Source organism: Ictidomys tridecemlineatus, chromosome 9, assembly GCF_052094955.1.
Source record: "Ictidomys tridecemlineatus isolate mIctTri1 chromosome 9, mIctTri1.hap1, whole genome shotgun sequence".
Classification (NCBI taxonomy): domain Eukaryota; kingdom Metazoa; phylum Chordata; class Mammalia; order Rodentia; family Sciuridae; genus Ictidomys; species Ictidomys tridecemlineatus.
This window is the reverse complement of record NC_135485.1, coordinates 103,306,628-103,327,543: the sequence shown is the minus strand read 5'-3', so window position 1 is coordinate 103,327,543 and position 20,916 is coordinate 103,306,628. Positions and strand designations below refer to the sequence as shown.

Here is a 20,916-nt window from a genome sequence, read left to right as displayed (position 1 = left end):
TTGTTTCTCATTTTTCCCTATATTTATTCCTTTATAAAAAGCACAACTTTCAACTTTTAAAACTTATTATTTTATTTAGATGTTTATCTCCACAGTTCTAAATGGCATGTGTATTTTGCTTTTCTTCTGGCATTTCCATGACAAGGATTTGTGGCAGTCACTATTAGAAACAGACCCTACTTCTCTTCCATTTCCTAATAACATACTAGAAACATCTACATTAGCATGACCATGAAAAGGCTCATACAGATTCGTCATGTCATTTGCCATGAATTTTTTTCTCTTTACCTGAAAACTTTTGGTTTTCTGTAGATTAAATATTGACTTAAAATTTAGCCCCATTTAAAAAAAAATATTTATAACTAATTCAGTTCCCAAAGCATTGCCAGTTGGCAAGTTCCCTCCCAAGGCTTGCACATGTCAAGTATCCTGACAATTCTCCTTTAGAAAAATCTTTTCTGGAACCTTGGGTGTTTCCTATAAAACCAGATATACTCTCCTTCAGGGCACACCTGCTGTGTTGGTTTCCCATGAGCTTTTCAACACATTATTACAAACTGCATGGCTTAAAAACACAGGAGTTGATCCTTGCTGTTCTAGAAGCCAGAAGTCTGAAGTCAACATTTCCAGGATAAAAACAAGACTCAGCACATCAACGCTCCCTCCAGGGGCTCCTGGAAAGAATCCTTTCCCAATTGCCTTTGCCAGACATTCTGGCTGTATTCCTTAGCTTGTGGGTGCATCACTCCAATATCCTCCTCCTCTTCCTGTTTTTCTCTCTTTCTTCCTTCTTTTAATTGTCTTTTAGAAGCTTGTAGGATGTTCTGTTTATTCCTAGTAGTCTCAAATTTTATTTTATGGGTTTTTTTTTTTGGTAGCAGGGGAAGGGGGGTACCTGGCCCTGAGAATTAAGTTCCCATAAACAAACCAATTGGAGAAAAGCATATAAATGTATTTAATGAAAGTTTTGTGTGGCACTGAAACCTACATAAGGAGACAAAGGCTCAAAGACACAGAATTAAATACTTACATGCTAAATTGAACAGAGTTAAATTATAAAAATGTGACAAGGCAAAGGGGCTTGGAATAAGGTAATTAATTGGTTAGAGAAACGATTGGTTCTGTGTATAACCACCTATCTTTTCTATTCATTTATCTAGGTAGTTAAAGAGCTAGCTAAGTAGACCCTATTGGTCCTATTTTTCTGGAGAACCCTGACTAATGCAGAAGGTAATCAGAGTAAAATCCAAACTCAAATCCAGTTCAGGTGCTAATAAATTTGATGCAACTTCTAATATTAATGGTCTGAGAGAAAAAAAAATGTATCTTCTCAGCATGAACAATAAATATCTCAATCTCTGTTGTTCTTCTATTCAAGATGTTTTGCATTCAACAAAAATTATGATCCAAAGTGAGAAAAATACCACTTATGAAGAGATAAGTCAATCAGGAAAACAGGCTTAGATATGCCTCAGATATTTAAATATCAGAGAAAGCTTGAATGTAATTGATTAACAGGTTAAAATATCTAGTCAAAAAGGTGGACAACACCTAGGAACAAATGGAATTTCAAAAGGGTGATGGAGACCATAAGAAGAGTCAAATAGAAATGCTAGAAACTAATTTAAAAGCCATGATATTTTACAGGTGAGGGATTCCTTTGTTCATAGCTTTATGAACACACTGGACACAGCTGAGGAAAATCACCTTAAACTGGTCAGTAGATGTTCTACAAAAAAAATGAATAGAAATATATCACAGAGCATTATGACTTATGAGACATCAAATGGTCTAATGGTAATAGGAGTTCCAGAAGTAGAGAAGTGACCGAGGAAATGAGAAGTATTTAAGAGACAATAATAAGAATTTTCCAAAGCTAATTAAAGAAAGCAAACCTCAGGTACAGGAATTCTGAAGACTGTCCTTATGTGTGTGCATATGCACACATACATACATACATACACACAAGCTTACACACACACACACACACACACACACACACACACACACATGCACACAAACCAGGCACATCTTAGTCAGACTGACTAAATAAGAAAACATTGTAGGAAGACAGAGAAAAGTAAAACAATGTAGAGACACGAAGGTAAAAATTTATAGCAGAACACCCATCAGAAACTGTGCAAAGCAGAAGACAATTACTGAAAAGAAAAGCATGTCACCTCATAATTCTTCATTGAAAGCAAAAATAATTTTTAGAGAAATGAAATTTGGGTTTATTTACAGCAATCTGCAATACAAACATTGCCGCAGGTTCTTTAGGCAGAAGGATTATGATGTAGGATGGAAATCTGAATCTGCACAGAAATGAAGACCATTAGAATGCTAAAAATGAAGATCTATGTAACTTTTTCTTATTTCTAAATACTTTAATTTTTTTTTACTGTCTAGAGTAAGCCTAGTAACAATACTATTGGGAATAAAATGTATAACAGCAATAACACAAAGAATAAAGAGAGAATGGAAGTGTACTGTTGGAAGATCTTTATAATTTGGTGAAGTGATGTAACTGTACTTCAAGATAGATTGTAATAAATTAAGGAGATAAATCATAAATTTTAGAGCAACCACTATAATGTTAAAAAACTCAAAAGATTTAGTTAATAAGTAAAAATGAAAATAAAACAGAATTATAAGAATATCAAACCATTCAAAATAAGGTAGGAAAACTACCAATCCGAAAGTAAACAAATGGATAAATAGAAAAAAATCTAATATGGACAAATTGTGAAAAAGGATTCTCCTGGTACGGAAGTCAACATAAGTATCTGTGCACACATGAAAAATACCATAATAGTGTTAAGGAAAACAGAAGAGAAAAATACACAAAAACTGGACATAGCACATAAATAAGAAAAGGTACAGTGAAGGGGGTAGGAGGGACAGTTTAAATTACCCATCGTTTCTCCCACAACCCCTGGCAGCACAAGCATGCAGATTTCTCTCTTATGTGGGGAAAAAAGAAAGAAGAGAGCATGGTACTTTATCCTACACCCCCAAACCATACCTACCACAGTAATACCAGCACCTGGCAGGTCCCCACCTTAGGATCTTGGTCTGTACCTATGGATTGAGCCTCCAAACTGTCTCATTGTTAGGCCAGACTCTTCCACATGCCAAGGAGTCAGGCATGCATTATAGACTTGATCTCCAGTGTAATACTTCAGACCCACCCTGCACAAGGCCTGCCCCAGCCCTGCACTGGCCCAGCATCCAGAAGCTTCAGTTCTACCTCACCACTACACCAACCCAGTGGACATGACTTCAGTCTGGTCCCTGTGGATTGAGGCTGCAGGCACACTCCATAGCCACAATCAATGGGTATATCCAAGTGAATCCCACTGTGAATCCAGGAACCAGGTCAATCAGATCATGTAGTCCAGATGACACAAGCCCTCCAGTTCTAGACAGCCTGCCCTGAATCTCTAAGTGGGCTGACTCTTGAAGGGCCATCCCAAACAAGGCGAGTTTGTGAAGACTGTCATAAGTAACTTCTTAAAATGCACAGGCAACAATGCATGGCCACACAAATCAAGAACAGTTAGGAAACATAACATCATCACCAAGAGAACAAATTAAATGCCCATGGCCATTTCTAAAGAAATAGAAATGAACTACCTAAAAAATACATAATAACTGTTTAGGGAAGCCAGCAAACTTCAAAAAATACAGGGAAATGATTCAATGAAATGTCAAAAACAAAATTATCAAGATGAGAAATTTAACAGAGAGATTGAAGCAATAATAAAATCAAACAGAAATTCTGGAGATAAAAAATATAATAAATAAAAAGAGCATCAATAGCAAACTTAATCAGTAGAATAATCTGTGAATTTGAAATGAGGAAATTTTAAAATACAGTCAGAGGAAAAACAAACAATAAATAAAAGAGAATAAAGAAAACTTATGGAATTTTTGGAAAATCATCTGAAGAGCAAATTTTGAAGGCACAGAAAGACAAGAAGAAGAATAGAAAAGTGAAGAGATATAAAGCTTACTTAAAGAAATTATAGTAGAAAGCTTTACAATTCTGGAAAAGATATAAATAAATATTCAATTACAGGAAGGTCAGAGAGCTCCAATCAGACTCAATTCAAAAAAGACAAGCCCAGGATACAGAATAAAATTGTCAAAAATCAGTGACAAAAGACCATCATGAATACAGCAAGAGGAAGCAAGTAACATAAAAGGGATATTTAATATAGTTAACAGATTTCTCAGCAGAAACCTTAGTGACCAGGAAATAGTGGAGTTATATATTCAAAAGCCGAAGGGAAATAACTGTCAACCAAGAATATGGTACTTAGCAAAAATATCCTTTGAAAGTAGAGACTGAGAGTTTCCAAGACCAAAGCTGAGGGAGTTCATCACTACTAGACTTGTCTTACAAAAACTGCTTAAAGTTGAAAGACTAATATGCTAATAAGTAACACAAAAATAACTAAATGTTTAAAACTCATTGGTAAAAATAAGTACACACTCAATAGTAGTGGAATACTAAAATGTTGGCATATAAATCATTCATTTTACTAAAGACAGTTAAAATAAAACTATTGAAATACTAGCTACAATAATTTGTTAAGAAATACACAATATAAGAAGTTGTAGATTGTGATATGTCAAAAATTCAAAATTGGGGAAGCGGAGTAAAAGTGTTGTATGTATGTGTGAGAGTGATCAAAGATTTATAAATTTAAAATAACCTGTTATATCTCCAAGATGTTTTTGTAAGCTTCATGGTAACCACAAAAACAAAATACCAATAATAAGTTCATTAAAAATAAAAATGTGGAATCAAAACTATACTATAGGAGAAAAATCACTTAACCACAAAGTCAGTCAGTAACAGAAGAAGTAAGGAAAGAAATAATAAACAAAACAAACAAAAAACAAACCAAATAACAGCAACTGGAAAACAACTAATAAAATGATAGTAGTAACTTATTACCTTTTGATAATTACTTTGAATATAAGTGGATTAAATTCTCCAATCATAAGATATAAAGTTGATAAGTAGGAAAAAACACAAAAAACACAGCCATATGTTGCCTACAAGAGGTTTTACTATACCTGTAAGAACACACATAGACTGAAAAAAAATTTAGTAAAAAGATATTCCATACAAAAGGAAAACACAAAAGAGTAGAAGTAGCTATGTTTACATCAGATAGATAGATTTTAAACAACTGTAAAAAGAGATGAAGATCATTGTGTAATGACAGAGATTAATCCAGCATGACAATTGTAAATATATATGACCTAAATTCAGAGCACATAAATATGTAAAACAAATATTAATAGATCTGAAAGGAAATTAGACTGCAGTATAATAATATTAGAGAGTTTCAACACTCCATTTTCAGTAACAGATGAATCATCCATACAGAGAAACAAGAAGGAAACATTGATCTTAAATTAAGTTCTAGAAAAAAGGTACCTAACATAAATGTACAGAATATTTTGTCTAATAGCTGCAGAATACACATTTTCTCAAGCACACATGGAATATTCTCCAAATAGGTCATATGTTAGACCACAAAAACAAGACTTAAACTTACGATTGAAATAAGTATCCTTCTGAAAATAATGATATAAAATTAGAAATTGATGTCAGAAGAAACTTTGGAAAATTCAAAATACATGAAAATTAAACAACATGCTTCTGAAAAATTAATGCATCAATGAAGAAATCAATAGAGAAATTAAAAAAAATTTTATCTTCAGACAAATGAACACACAACATATTTAAATTTATGGAATACAGCAAAAGCACCATCCCAAGTAATTAGAAAAACAAGACAAACTAAGTCCAAAGTAAATAAATGGAAGAAAACAATAAAAATCAGAGCAGAAATAAGTAAGACATTAGGAAAACAACAGAAAAATTAGAAAAACTAAGTTGTTTTATAAGATGAATAAAATTGACAAACATTTAGCTATACTAAAAAAGAGATTAGATTTAAATGGTGGAGACATTACAACTGATGACACAGAATATGAAGACTACTATGAAAAATTATGTTAATGGTTTGGATAATTCAAAAAAATCAATAAATTACATAACAACAAACCAAGGCTCAATCATGAAAAAAATAGAAAATGTGAACAGATCAAAAACGAGTAAGAAGACTGATCAGTAACAAAACTTTTCCCAACAAAGAAATACCCAGAAGCTGATGGCTTCACTGGTGAATTCATCAAATATTTAAATAATTAATAATGATCCTTTTCAAATGCTTTAAAGAGCAGCTCTCTGTGGTGGTGCACAACTGTAATCCCAGTGGATAGAGAGGCTGAGTCAGAAGGATCATGGGTTCAAAGCCAGCCTCAGCAATGGCAAGGCACTAAGCAACTCAGTGAGACCATGTCTCTAATAGGGATGGGGATGTTGCTCAGGGGTGGAGTGTCCCTGAGTTCATTCTCTGGTTACTCCCCACCCCCAAAAGAAAAAAGTTAAATTGAAAGGAATACTTTCAAACTAAACTTACAAGGCCAGAATTACCTGATAATATATAATAGCTAGACAAGGATACCACAAAACAAAAAAGAAAAAAAAATACAAAATCAACATACATATATCAGTATTGAATCAAATTCCATGCTTGTATGAATTTGTCAGGATGAACCCAACTACTATGTAATTGTAAAGCTGTAATTTAAAAAAATCAGAACATAAAAAAAAATCAGTAGTGTTTCTTGAAACAAACATCAAACTATGAGGAAGAGAAGAAGTCAAATCCCATTTATAATAGATACAAGAACAAAAACAAACAAACAAAAACATTAGGAATAAGTTTAATCAGGGGTGAAATATGAACTTTATGAAACACCGATGAAGGAAGCTGAAACAAACCCGAATAGATGGAAAGATATACCATGTTCATGGACTGGAAGGATTAATATTGTGAAAATGTCCATACTATTAAAAAGTATTTACAGATGCAATGGAATCACTATCAAAATAACACTCACATTGTTTCAAAGAAATAGAGAAAACTATCTTAAATTTCTTGCAGAACCCCCAAAGACTTTAACAGCGAAAGCAATCTTGAGCAAGTAGAACAAGGTGACAGTATTGTATAGTAAATAAAACAGTATGGCACTGATATATATAGAAAGAAACATGGAACAATAGAAAAGAATAAAAGTCCAGAATTATTCCACATATTTATGGTTAACTGATTTTTGATATAGGGAGAAGTCAGTTTCTTCAATGATTTTGGAAGAATTGGCTATCCATATGAAGACGAATGATTTGAACACTTATGTCACATCATAGACTAAAATTAATTAAAATGATCCAAGACTTAAATGTAGTAAGACTGGAAACTATTAAACTACTAAAAGAAAATATATGGGGAAACTAGAACATTGGTCTGGACATCAACTTTTTTTTTAAAAAAAAAATGACCTTAAAATTTAAGCAACAAAAGCTAAACTAGAAAAAGAGATTACATAAAACTACAAAGTTTCAAAACAACAAAAACAACAACAACAACAACAACAAAAACAACAAAAACACTTAATGAGACCTGAGCAATGGAAGATATTGACCAACTTAAGCTAACTGACAGCGATTGAACAGTATATCCTCTCACCCACGACCCACGCAGACGAGTTGAACTGGGTTTTAAAGAGCTGGCTGCAACATTAAACTAAGAAAGTGGGGAAAACTCATGCAACACACAGGGTGGGATGACGCTGCGACCTCAAAGGTCAGTTTCCACGCTGGAAAAAGATCTGGAAAAGAGAGTGTGAATCCAGAATCTCTTTATTTTATAGCAGGGACACGGAGGGGGATAAGGTTTCAAGGGTGGAATGTTGCTTCCTGCTGTCTCCTGGTCCCCAGATTGATTGAAATCTTGGCGAGCCACACCCATCTCAGGTGCTGTGTGGGATCTTCCGCAGGGAGGCTCACCTGCATCATGCAGTCACACCACCCGTCATCTGCAGTGCCAGGCCTCTCCCCTCAAGAGGCTACTATGTCCGACACAATCCATACACAGCCCATGGATGGCTCATGACAATATCCAACAATAAAATAGCATGTATTCTATTAAAATGACTTGTAACATTCATCAAAATGGACCTTAAGATGACTATTTATATCTTGGAATTTAAAATGCCTCAAATACTCTGAAATGCTTGAAATTATATAGCATATGTCTCTGATCACCATGAAATTAAATTAGAAACCAATAACAATATATTCACTTCAAAAATTGAGTAAGTGTTGTAAACTATGGGTAATAATAAAATATATTCAATGACAGTAGAAAATAGCATATGAAAAGTTGTGAGTTGAAGCTAAATTAGGACTTGGGTGGAAATTATATAAGCTTTCAAAGATGACAATAGACAAGAATAAAGGCTTAAAAATTACTGATACAATTTTTTCCTTATGAAGCACAAATAAATAAAAAGTAAATTGAGCACAAAATAAGTATAAATAAAGAGATAATATAGATAAAATTGAGTGTCAGTAATAGAAAACATGCAGAGGAAATTGAAAGCTAGTTTTTGGAAAACATTATTATAATTGATAAACCTTTAGCAAGTCTGATCAATCAAAAACATAAATTTAGCTAGGCACAGAAATGCATTCCTATAATCCCAGGGACTCCCAAGCCTGAGGCAGGAGAATTGCAAGTCTAAGCCAACTTCACCAACTTAGTAAGACCATGACTCAAAATAATTTTTTTTTTAAAAAAGGGCTGGGGATATAGCTAAGTGGTAAAGCACCCCTGCATTCAATCCCCAGTCTCCAAAACAAACAAAACCCGCATAATTTTAGGAATACAATAGAAGACAGTTATGCATGTATTGGAGACACATTATAAACAATTTTCGGTCATATGAATTTAACTATTTAAGTAAAATAGGCAAATTCCTTGGTGAACACAAATTGCTCTTATCTTACATGCATATCTTATATATGGAATATTAACCTTTCTTGGATCCATGATTTGCAAGTATTTTCTCCATTCCCCAAATTGACTCTTCGTCTTGTGAATTGTTTTTATTTTCTTTTTTAAATTTTTACAAAGTTTATATATCACAGTAGAATCCATTATGATATAATTATACAAGCATGGGATATATCTTATTCTAATTATGACCCTATTTTTAAGTTTTTCCATTAAATGGATGTACTTTTTTATATAAAGTTGACACCAATAGTGTTAACTTAAAAATAAATGGAAATTTCATGACAGCATAGAGAGTTCAGAAGGCTCCAGAAGTCCACCTCCACCTTACATGGAAGTCACCTATTATTAAGTGTGTATTGCCTTGAAATTGCCAAAAGATATTCAAGAGCACAGTATGGAGTGAGTCCATGCCTCTTTCAATCCCTTTCTGCTGATTCCATTTATTTGAACAATTAGGGGAGAAATGCTTTTTGACTGATTCTCTTTTAGAGACAAAGTCATATATTTTGCTCCAGTTTTTCTTTTAACTTTTACTTTCCTGAAGCCTGAGTTTACCCAAGAAAAATAGTAATCCCTGAAGTTTTTTTTTTTTTTTTTAGCATCTCCTACTTCTCCTCCCTGCAGCTCAGATTGTAGGTAAGGTATCTCAGCTTGACATTTATTTTTGACATTAAATGAACAATATTATTTTGATATCACTGTGATCTTGCTTAATGCAACTGGTACAGTCACAGTTACTGCAGTTCCTGAATTTCCAGGTAAATGAGTGGTAGGCAGATACCTAATGCTTACATAAGAATGACCTTGCTTTTTTTTCCTGATTTTCTTTCATTGAAAAGAAAACTTCTTAATATTTGTTTCCCATGGTAAATATCTTAAATGTAGCTTGTTTGGACAATCTTTTGCAAAACTGTGGCAATCAGGATTTTAGTATTTCCATTAAGCATGTTATACAGGCCCATAATAAATTCTGGTAATGTTCAATTCTCTGTCAGTAAATAACATGAAGAAGATCTTCTGGATATCTCAATTGAAACTAAACAGAACAAAACAATAACAAGAAACCCATATGCATGATTGTTAATCACTTCAAAAATCTGATTAAAGCCACATAGAGTTGCTATTATACTTTTCATTTGTTCTTATATTAACCATTCCATTTATTCTGCAATGGCCAACTAACAAATTATTACAACTTTATACAAATAAATCTTGAAGTATTTCAATACAATGACCACTTTCAAATCCTTCAGTGAACACTTAAATGAGATTTTTAAATAATCATTTTCTAACAAGATTAAATATTTGAATATTATGCAGTTATTTAATATACATTTTGATTGCTGAGGGTAATTTTGTTATGATTCTAAATATTTTAAATTATATTCACCTTTGCTCTTTCTAATCCTAGATGAACTTGTATGAGCCTTAAAGTAGCAAAAGTTTAGTGTTTTTATTATTTAATCTTTAATTGCTACAATATCACCACCATCAGAGCTATTAGTTAAAACAAAATGAAATTCTAATTCTTCAAACTTTGAACTTTTTTTATACTGAGGAAGACTTTGGAAGCTGGTTAAATGTGGGCTTTAAAAAGCATGTCCATTTTCACAAGTTCTGATTTACATGTAGGTGATTTACCTGTGAGGTGGTCATATAATTAGTTGTCTGAACTAGAACACTTTGTGAAAGGTGAGTTATTTTTAATTACTTCTGTAATTATAATGATTGTTTCAAATTTCTATCTAAGACATATTGTACCCAGTTATAATTGTTTAAGCTGTAGCACAGGTTTGTGTAGACCATGAGCTTATCAATCATCATATAAATAACATGTATAATTTCTTAGATGACAATGAGCAAAAAACAAAACAACAACAACAACAACAACAAAAAAACAGTGTCCCTGCTGTCATGGACAGAAGTGAAAATTCACAGGCAATTTCATTAGTCTTCCTCACAATCTGAGGAAGACTAACAAAACTAGAAGTTCTTGAACTAGAAACCAAGGTTTTCATTGCTGGGAGACAGTAGGGAGCTCTGACCTTGGAGACAGTAGGGAGCTCTGACCTTGCAGACAATCACATTACATCATGAAGGCTTTCATTTCAATCCACCTCCTTCTGCACCACTTATATGTACCTCTCTGGGAAAATGAGACCAGTGTCCTGTCCCACCTGTGCTCCCTGGCTACTTTAATTTTAGGAGAGGATTAGGAGGGAATCATCTAAGCATTCTATGACCACAGTACTTTACATGGGTGTGTAGAACCCTCTTTCCTTCTTACAGAATCCATGCTATTAAAGAATCCCAGAGCAGTGTCCACAGCACTACTAAGGGAATTCTGGAGGCCTTCCTCCCTATACCTTTCATTTGGTCCTTGACTTAATGACTATAACTACACTTTTAAAAGATCACAAAGGACTTTTACTAAAGTAGTTCTTTTAATCTTTATCAAACTGAACAGGGCAGGTAGAGCAATTATTTTGCAAAAAGCAAAAGGCTCAAAGAGGTTGATGTGCTCACGGCCACACTATGTATATGGTAGGACATTTTTACTTTACCTCCTATATCTTTTTCATAATCCAAAGCAGTTGCTATGGAAACTCGATTTGGTTGTATTTGAAGAAGTTATAAGAGTACTAAGGCTTTCATCATTTGGCATCAATAAATATATTCTGAGATTTGTAATTAATATCTATCTTCCCCGAGAGCACGATGTTTGTTACAGTTAAAAATAAATAAATAAACTGGGTACCTTAGTAGAAAGCTGAGTCATGGGAGAATTGAAAACAAATTATATCTACTTTATGCTTTTTTTCAGGTCCACCCTTAACTGTGACTAGCACTTGGGAAAGAACCATAATCTTAGTGCTAAAGCAATGGCCTAGGTTTTAATATTTCCCTTGCTGGGGAGTTCTACTGTTGATGTAGACGAAAACGTTAAGTACCTTGTTTGCTTTTTTCTTTTATGTCCTATTTGCTTCATTTATTCTTTTAAAAAATTTTTGACATTGGTGGATGTTTATTTTATTCATTTATTTATATGTGCTGCTGAGAATTGAACCCAGTGCCTCACATATGCTAGGCAAGTGCTCTATCACTGAACCACAATCCCAGCCCTCATTTATTCTTTAATTTGTTCAATATTTGTTGGTAACAGAGTTGAAATTTTTGCATACCACATCTTAGATATGCAGTCAAATGTATTCTAAAAATTATGTATAAAAAAATCTGGGTAGCCAGGAGTGGTGGCACATTGCCTGTAATCCCAGTGGCTTGGGAGGCTGAGTTAGGAGGATCCTACGTTCAAATCAACCTTGGCAATTTAGCCAGGCCATAAGCAACTTAGTGAGACCGCGTCTTAAAAGGAAAAATAAAAGGGGTTGGGGGTGTTGCTCAGTGGTTAAGCACCCTTAGGTTCAATCCTTGGTACCAAACATTTTAAAATTAAAAAACAAAAAAAAGATGGCCAGCATGATAATTTAAGTAATCACTTCAGGTTGTGATCTTTATATTTTGGTAAAAAGAAATGTGTAATTTCCTAGATTCTCCCTGATTGTCTCCCTGGGCACTCGGGAAGGCCTTCGTGCCACCTGGCTTGGGATCACTGGGTCTCTTAGCAATGCTCTCCTTTCCTCCAGTCCTCATGCTTGGGGTGAGGATCCTATCTGCCTGGGTGCTTGCTTGTCCACTGCACTGGTGGCAGAGGGCCTCACCTGGGGCAACACATGGTCTGGTTTATCTTGGTAGGCAGAGCCCAGTGCTGTTCTCCTGACCACTTGGGTCACCTTAGCTCTCTCTAGAACAACAAACCCCATGAACTCCATGTGGCCCCTTACTTTGTTGTTTCATCCCAAGACAAGTTTGGAGATCCTGTTACACCTCCCCTATCCATGCCCTGTGACTCTCAAATCACCTGATATCTCCATCATTTCCCTCCTTCTCCCTGGCTCTACCCTGCAATTAGGAGATAAAGGAATATTTAGTTTCTGTCCATGCTTTGCAATGAAAAGCAAACTTCAAGGTGATCTCTGTTTGATCACTCTCTTTGTTGCCAAACTAAACTCTGATGTAGTTCCATCCCAACTTGGCCTGTGTTTGGGTTCTTTGCAAGGATCCAAATAAGACCCAAGAGCTCCCTTCTTCTGTAATATACCTGCTCTTTCCTAACACCCAATACTGGCTGAAGCTAGAGAGTTGAAATCAAGGCATTAAGATCTGTTTTCTGCTTCTCCTTCTCCTTTTCCTTTCCCACAAGCCCTACTACCCATGGAACCATCTCTTTCTAATCCTGTTATGAGGCTGGAATAATTAATCAAGCCCATGACAGCCAAGGCTTTCTTGGAAAGAGGATGTAATACAGAAGAAGAAATTTAGAAAATTCTCTCCCCTATTAATTTGGCCTTGAAGTTTATTGTCTTACTTCAAAGCCAGGGAATGAATAGCAACAATCTTAATCCACACTTCTCTGCTCACCAGTCATATGGATGTTTCATTTCAGGTCAACTGAGAAGAATGTTGTAGAAGGAGACAGTGCTATGAAGAAGCAAAGAATTCTAATCCTGAGGCCTTTGGAAATGGGTGGAAAATTCTAATGTCTTTTACAGTTCGTTTTGTTGTTTTGTTGGTTTTTGCTAGAGCTGAAAGGGATGTTGAATAGAAACATCTACTTTCTCTTCTGGTTACCACTCTCTGTCATTGTGGAATCTGAGCCTTGTTAGGGCCACTGAATAATCTGCATTGCTCGCATAACACAGTGTTACCATGTGGAAAATAAGTGAAAAGTTCTTGGTCTTTTAGGAAACAAACTCTCCTCAACATGCGTATACACAACTAAGAGCACACCACCAGGGCTGGGGAAGTAGCTCAGTGGTAGAGTGCTTGCCTAGCATGTGCAAAGCCCAGAGTTTGATCCCCAGTACTACAAGAACAAGAAGAAAGGGAGCAGTCACATTAAACACACACACACACACACACACACACACACACACACACACACACACAACCATCTGTGGCTTCCTCTTCAGTTTCAGCCTGTTTGCTGCCCAAAGAAAATAATACAAAGAAAAAAAACGAACATTTATCATCCTTTAGTCATGTGGCTGTGTTCCAGGAGAAATGACAAAACAAGTCAACTGTATTTCAAAATCTCTGTCCTTACCAAGAAAACAAAGAACACATAATCCTGATTTCATGGTATTAAAGTCTACTTGGAACTGAAAAGAGGCAAAGGATCAAGAAAAATGCCTGATCCATGAAGATAATTTCCTGATCTCTTTCTAATCATGTTATAACAGATTGGAATAATTAATTAATCAACAAAGTTTCAAAGCAGAGTGTGTTTGGTGTCTCATATAAATAATATTCTTAGGAGAGTGGAAAGAAAAGTTCAATAAAAATTTAATCATAAAGCCAATTTGTAAAGTTCTAAAAGCAAATAATTGAAAAAATATGTGTATAAACTTATTATTTAGGCAGTGAAATTATTAGGAAGTAGCATTAAGCAAAGAATATAATTTTTCTCTTTCTGCCATAGACTTAAACTTTTGACACCTGCTGCTATGTATGTATGCTATAATCAGAGTTACATAATTACTCTGAATTTATTGGCGATATTCTATGATATTCCATAAAGGATATCATGAACTCAAAGCACTATGCCTTTTGAAAATTTGAGAACCTCTGCTGTGAAAGACTTTTTTGACTCTGGGGGATAGAGAACTTTCCTACTGCACTTTGAGGGTTTTAACAAAATTACAGTCAGATAAGACTGTTTAGTCTATTTACCTGAAAATGTCATAATTTCATTCTTCGTTATGGCTGAGTAATATCCCAATGTGTATATATGCTATAATTTCTTTACCCATTCATCTGTTGAAGGGCATCTAGGTTCGTTCCAGAGTTTAGCTATTATGAATTGAGCTGCTATAAACATTGACATGGTTGTGTCACTGTGCTATGCTGATTTTAAGTCCTTTGGGTATAACCCGAGAAGTGGGACGGCAAGGTCAAATTGTGGTTCCATTCCAAGTTTTCTGAAGAATTTTCACACTGCTTTCCAGAGTGGTTGCACCAATTTGCAGTCCCACCAGCAATGCATAAATGTATCTTTCCCCCCACATCCTCACCAGCACTTATCTTACTAATGGAAGTCTGATCACAGTACTCTTAGTTCTCTAGCTTATTGCATTTGGGGGTTAAATTATTGGGTTAATATGAAAACAGAATAAGTTTGTCTCCTACGCCTTCACACACACACACACACACACACACACACACACACACACACAAGCAACAACAACAAACCTAAAAACAATCACCACAAAGAATGCCATCCACAGCATAAATTCAAAAAGCCATAGTAGATTTTTCCATCTCTATTAAAAAGCATATTATTTGAGATAGACCACATATTTCAGCCCTTGAATCTTATTGGGACTTCATAAGCCCAAGAAAGTAGAAAAGCATTTTGTTCGACTTCCCTTCTCTATGTCTTTTTTAGAGTGAAGCATTCTGATGACCCTCAGAAAGTCTGGACATTCTGCACTGACCATAAGGTATCTTTGCCCACTAGAAATATTCTACTCTCTAGTCACAACCTGCAGTAAATATCTCTGCCTTCTTTCTCCATACCAGAACTTCCATGGATGCAATTTATCATATGAAAGAGCTCTAGAGAAAGTACATGTTATGTTGGGATGTTTAGTGAACTATGGGAAAAGTGTTGCAAATGAACGTAGATTTAGCATGTAGAGACAGTTCATGAGAAGGTCTAGTATCATGTATTATATGGTTGAATTAATAACTGCATATTGCATTGAAGTTGTATTGCTAGGCAATGCTAAATGAGCACAGAGCTTAGATAGTTAGCTTTAGCTGCAAAAGGAGCTTCCAAGTGCATTGAATAGAAACTTACGACTATCTCCTTCATTGTATCTTTGGATAAATGTAATATCTGAATAGATGTATTTAAGAAAAACTAAATGAGAATAAAGATAAAGTGGAGCTTATAAAAGGATACTGCAGCTTAAAGGAAGGAAACAGCACCCAATAATCAAAGAAAATTTCCTTATAGAAGAAACAAATTATAATTTTAGAAAGCAATTGTTGCATTGTCTTCCAAGTATAGGAATGGAATAGCCTCTATAAACTAGATGTTTTGATGTATTAAGGCAACATAAAGACCAGGATCCAGGTGACATACAAGTGAATGAATGGACAACTTGTATAATAACCTCAAGATACAATAATTTTAAAATCTTCAAAAAATGGAAGTAGTAAAGAATAGAATTGATTTTCTTGACATCAAATCCACCACTTAGAAGACAAACTCAAGATACCTCTCACCAAAAGAGGCTACTGGAATCAATTCTTGAAACAAAATGAGAAAGGTCAAAAATAATAAAATAGATGATGAAAACTTCATTCGTTCGATTAATATTTATTGGGCACCCATTACATTTAGGCATATATTGGACAAAATCAAGCAAAAAGAAATCAGGATCATTTCATAAACATTATTTGGAGTATATGTCAAGACAAGGAAGCATGAAACATGACAAGATGATTATTATGTTGATAAAAAGAAAACCGCATAGTCAAGAAATTATTGGATGATGTAATATTTTAAAAGTTAAAATGATAGAGAAAGTAAGAGAAGCAAACGCTTAATGGAAACTTGGAAGTGTAAACCTAATCTGAAAGAGGAATGCATACAATTTAGGCCTCTATCTATGAGGATGCTTGGTCTCCATGTCACAAAATACCAAGGAACAATCATTTACCTAAACCCTTGTTACTCAAAGTGAGGTCCACCAATCAGCAGCCTGGGCCTCACTCAGGAGTGCGTTAGAGATGCAGGAACCTAGGGCTCAGCCTGCACCTTCTGAATCAGAATTCACTATAACAAAATCCCTTGATGACTCACGTATGTACTTTAATCCATAATCTGTCATATACTTGATATACAAAGATTTTGAAAAACAAAATTAATAAAATTATAAGCGCTATATGCTCTATCTACAGAGATCATCTTCTTTTTTGAGCATTATGGAAGACTTACAAAATGCATAATTAGGCTATAGTCAATACTCCTATTAGCTCCAAAGTCAGTTTGAAAACTAGATTAAAATTTAGTTACACACTTTTGAACAATAAGCCATTAATCAACTAATAAATAAACAAAAACCTTAGTTAATTATTGTCTTGAAGAAAAAAATTAAAACTGTGGTCTTTTTAGACAGTTGCTTAGCAAAGTTCACAAGATGCTCGTATCCATACTCGTAGATTAAGAACTTTAATTATTCAATGAGAAAATTTATAATTTATATATTTAAGTTAAGGAAATAGGAAAAACTATAACAGCTTTATTTTAAAAAAAAGGACCAAAATCTGTGTGCCTGGTGGCCAAACTGATTCAATCAAGTTTTTATTTTTATAGCTCATAAATCGTATGCTTCAATCAATGATAGTGTTGACATTGTGCGTTATACTGGATGGAAAAGAACTACTCTTGGGTGGTACTGTTCCCAGCCCTTTCCCTGAAGAACTGAGACTCAGAGCTGGAACCCTCACTTGCTTATGAGGGGACCCGAGGAGGTTTCACTTGCTGCTCACAACTGATGATCTTCCCCAAAACAAGGGAAGAGGAGAGTATTATGTTTTCTTTTATTAAGTTCATGGGGCAAGTAACATAGTTCTACAGTGTAATTTAATCAAAATATTCTTCTGTCCCAGGTTAGGTACCAAGAATTTAAACTTCAGATTATACATGGAAACATAAGATAAATCCCTCATTAGAAACCAGTATGCCTGAAAAATATCTATGGAGAAGATGACATTTACGCTAGACTTTATATATTTTCACAAGTGAGCCTACAAGAGGAAACTAATTCCAAATGGAAGACTTTTCCAGAAGGGACAATGTCTAGGGTATGTCTTGGCTGGACATAGAGGGTGTGGAAAGAAGTAGTTAAGGGAAGAAATTCTGAAACATATGTAGGATCTAATTATACACTACTTTAAAAGATTGTGTTTCACACTTGCTACCTCTATTGAGCATAATACTGGAAGTCCTAGGAAGAAAAACTAGGTTAGTAAAAAAAGACTAAAAGGCATCCAAATTAGAAGTGAAATTGTCCCTGTTGGAAGATGACATAATTCTTCATGTATAGACAAACATAAAGATGTCACCAAAAATGTTATCAAAATTAATGAGCAAATTCAGGTAAGTTTCAGGATATAAAGTCAACAGATAAAGAAAGTAATTCTATTGATAACAGCTTAAAAAAGAATAAAAGACTTAGGAATTAAATTAACCAAGGAAGTGAAAGAATTGTTTGCTGAAAACTATAAAACATAGAGGGAAGAAACTGAAAAAGACACAAATAAATGGGAAGTGATCCTACATTAGTGGATTGGAGGAATTAATATTGTTACAGTATCCATACCACCCATGCAATCTACAGATTCAATCAAATCATGTTCCAATTCCAAGGGAGCTGGCAGCATGCTCACCCTGTGGTTTGGAAGAGGAACAGGTGAAAAAGGATTGAGGCCAAATTGTGGAAAGATCTTGAACCATTGGTTTGAAATTAACACAGAACAATTGAAGACCTTACCATTCAGCCACGCAGCTGAGCTAACTTCTTTAATGGATCCAGTTGGAATAAGAAGTCAGCATTCAAGACAGAATCCGCGTGATCTGAGAAAACTTCACCCAAAGGTGTTGGCTCTGTGGACCTGGGAGGATCAGCAAAGTGTGAAGAGGATCCCAGGGGACAGGACAGAAAGGACAAAGGAGTAGATTAGGAAAAAGGAGATCTCTTGTAGGACAGAGACTCCAAAAGTACGTCTGAACTGACAGATCCGACCAGATCAAAGCTGCAGGAAAATGGTCAATGGGATCCAGACAGAGGGAAAGACTTGAATTTGATTGATGGTTCTTAACAGAGGACAAACTGCCTTATGAGGATGTCGCAAGACCACTGAATGAACTTCCTGAATGAACCTCAGCAGCACCACGGTGGCACCACAGTATCTGTGAAAGAACAAGAAACGAAGCGGCAGACTTGGACTTGCAGCATCCCCGAGAAGGTTCCTCCTCTTGGAAACTGACTCTTGGCTGCTTTCTCATGGATGGGGAGTTTCAAAATACACAGATACAAAATGTTTTCTTTCAATCTCCTAAAAAAAGAAAGAAAGAAACTCCAAGGGAATTTTTCACAATAGAAAAAAAAAAAAACAATTCTAGAGTTCCTATGAAACCACAAAAGACCCTGAGTAATCAAAGTGATCTAGAGGGATAAAGAACAAAGGTGGAGGCTCCATACTTCCTGATGGCAAAACATGATATTGTAAATCTATAGTAATTAAAACCATATGGTACTAACCTGAAAAAAACATGGAGGGGCAAATGGAACAGGATAGAGAGCCCAGAAATTAATCCAAACATTTCGGTTCAACTGATCTTGAACATGAATATCAAGAATGTACAACAGGGAAAGCATTGTTCCTTTCTGAAGCTAGAGACCTATGTATAGAAGGAGAGATTAAACCTTCATTTATACCACATACAAAGATCGACCTCAAATGGACTGAGCACTTCAACATAAGACCTAAACTATAAAACTTTTAGAAGAAAACAAGAGGAAAAGTTCCATAGCACTGGTCTTGACAATGTTTTAAAGATATGTCCCGCTAAAATTATATACAATAAAAGCAAAAATAGACAAATGAGATTGTGTCCAACTAAAAAGTTCAAGCACAGCAAAGGAAACAATCAACAGACTGAGGAGACAACCTATGTGATGGGAGAGAATGTTTATAACCCAAACTTCTATAAAGTGATTATTATCTAAAATATATAAGGAAGCCAAACAACTCATTAGCAAAAAGCAAATAGGATTTGTAAAATGGGCAAAGGACCTGAATAAATATGTTCCAAAGAAGACATACAAATGGGCAATAAGTATATGAAAAAATGCTCAACATCACTAATAGTCAGGGAATTACATACCAAAACCACAACAAGATTACCACCTCACACCAATTAGAGTTAGCTATTACAAAAATAAAATAATAACTAAGGGTTGGCTGGGGATGTGAAAATGTGGAGAAAAGGGAACCTGTGCACAGTCAGTAGGAGTGTAAATCAGAATAACTATTATAGGAAAGGGAGCTTCCTCAAAAAATTTTAAAAACTATCATATGATCCAACAATTCCACTTCTGGTTTATCCAAAGCAAATCAAGTCAGTATGTTGAAGCAATATCTCCACTTCTGTGTTCATTTCAGCATTATTGTCAATAGCTAAGATATGGAACTAAGTATCCAGTGTCTACAACTGGATGAATGAATGAAGAACATTGATATAAATCACACACACATGCACACACACACACACACACATGTACACACATACACAACACATTCACCGTGGAATATTATTCAGCCTTAAAAAAGAAGGAAATGGTAACCATTTATCCCAAAAGTGACAAATCTAGAAAACATTATGCTAAGTGAAGTAAACAAGGCATAGTACAAGAAACACTACCTATCACATGGGAAATCTAAAAAAGTCAAACTCACAAAAGCAGACAGTAGAATGGTGACTGCTAAAGGCAGGGGTGGGGTGGGAGGATGGGAAAATGTTGATTAAAGAATATATAATTTAAATTCTATCAGATGAAATTCCGGAGATACAATGCACAGCGTGGTGACTATAGTTAACAATATTCTAATGTATACTTGAAATTTGCTAAGAGTAGATCTCAAGTATTCTCACTACCCCCCCCAAAATAGAAAATAGTTTGTGTTACATTTTACAAAAAAAAAATAAACCATCAACAATATTCATATTAAAGTAAAAGAACAACGTCAGGTTTTATAAAATGTTTTCTAGGCTTGTGCAAAAAGATTGTGAGGAATGTGTGGTGGGGAGCTAGGAGTGCTCCCAGTGCTCCCA

General features: G+C 34.9%; 1 long non-coding RNA gene across 2 annotated transcripts in view; it reads left to right on the top strand.

Annotated features, from left to right (window-relative positions):
- The window catches only part of LOC120892557 (uncharacterized), a 34,221-nt gene that overhangs the window by 2,034 nt on the left and 11,271 nt on the right, over positions 1-20,916 (top strand). Inside the window, exons 2-4 of one of the 2 annotated variants that reach the window (XR_013426063.1) lie at positions 11,773-11,890; positions 13,453-13,557; positions 15,454-15,508. This is a non-coding gene — a long non-coding RNA (uncharacterized LOC120892557). The remainder of the gene's footprint in view (positions 1-11,772; positions 11,891-13,452; positions 13,558-15,453; positions 15,509-20,916) is intronic. The other variant, XR_013426064.1, reaches the window with a different exon arrangement.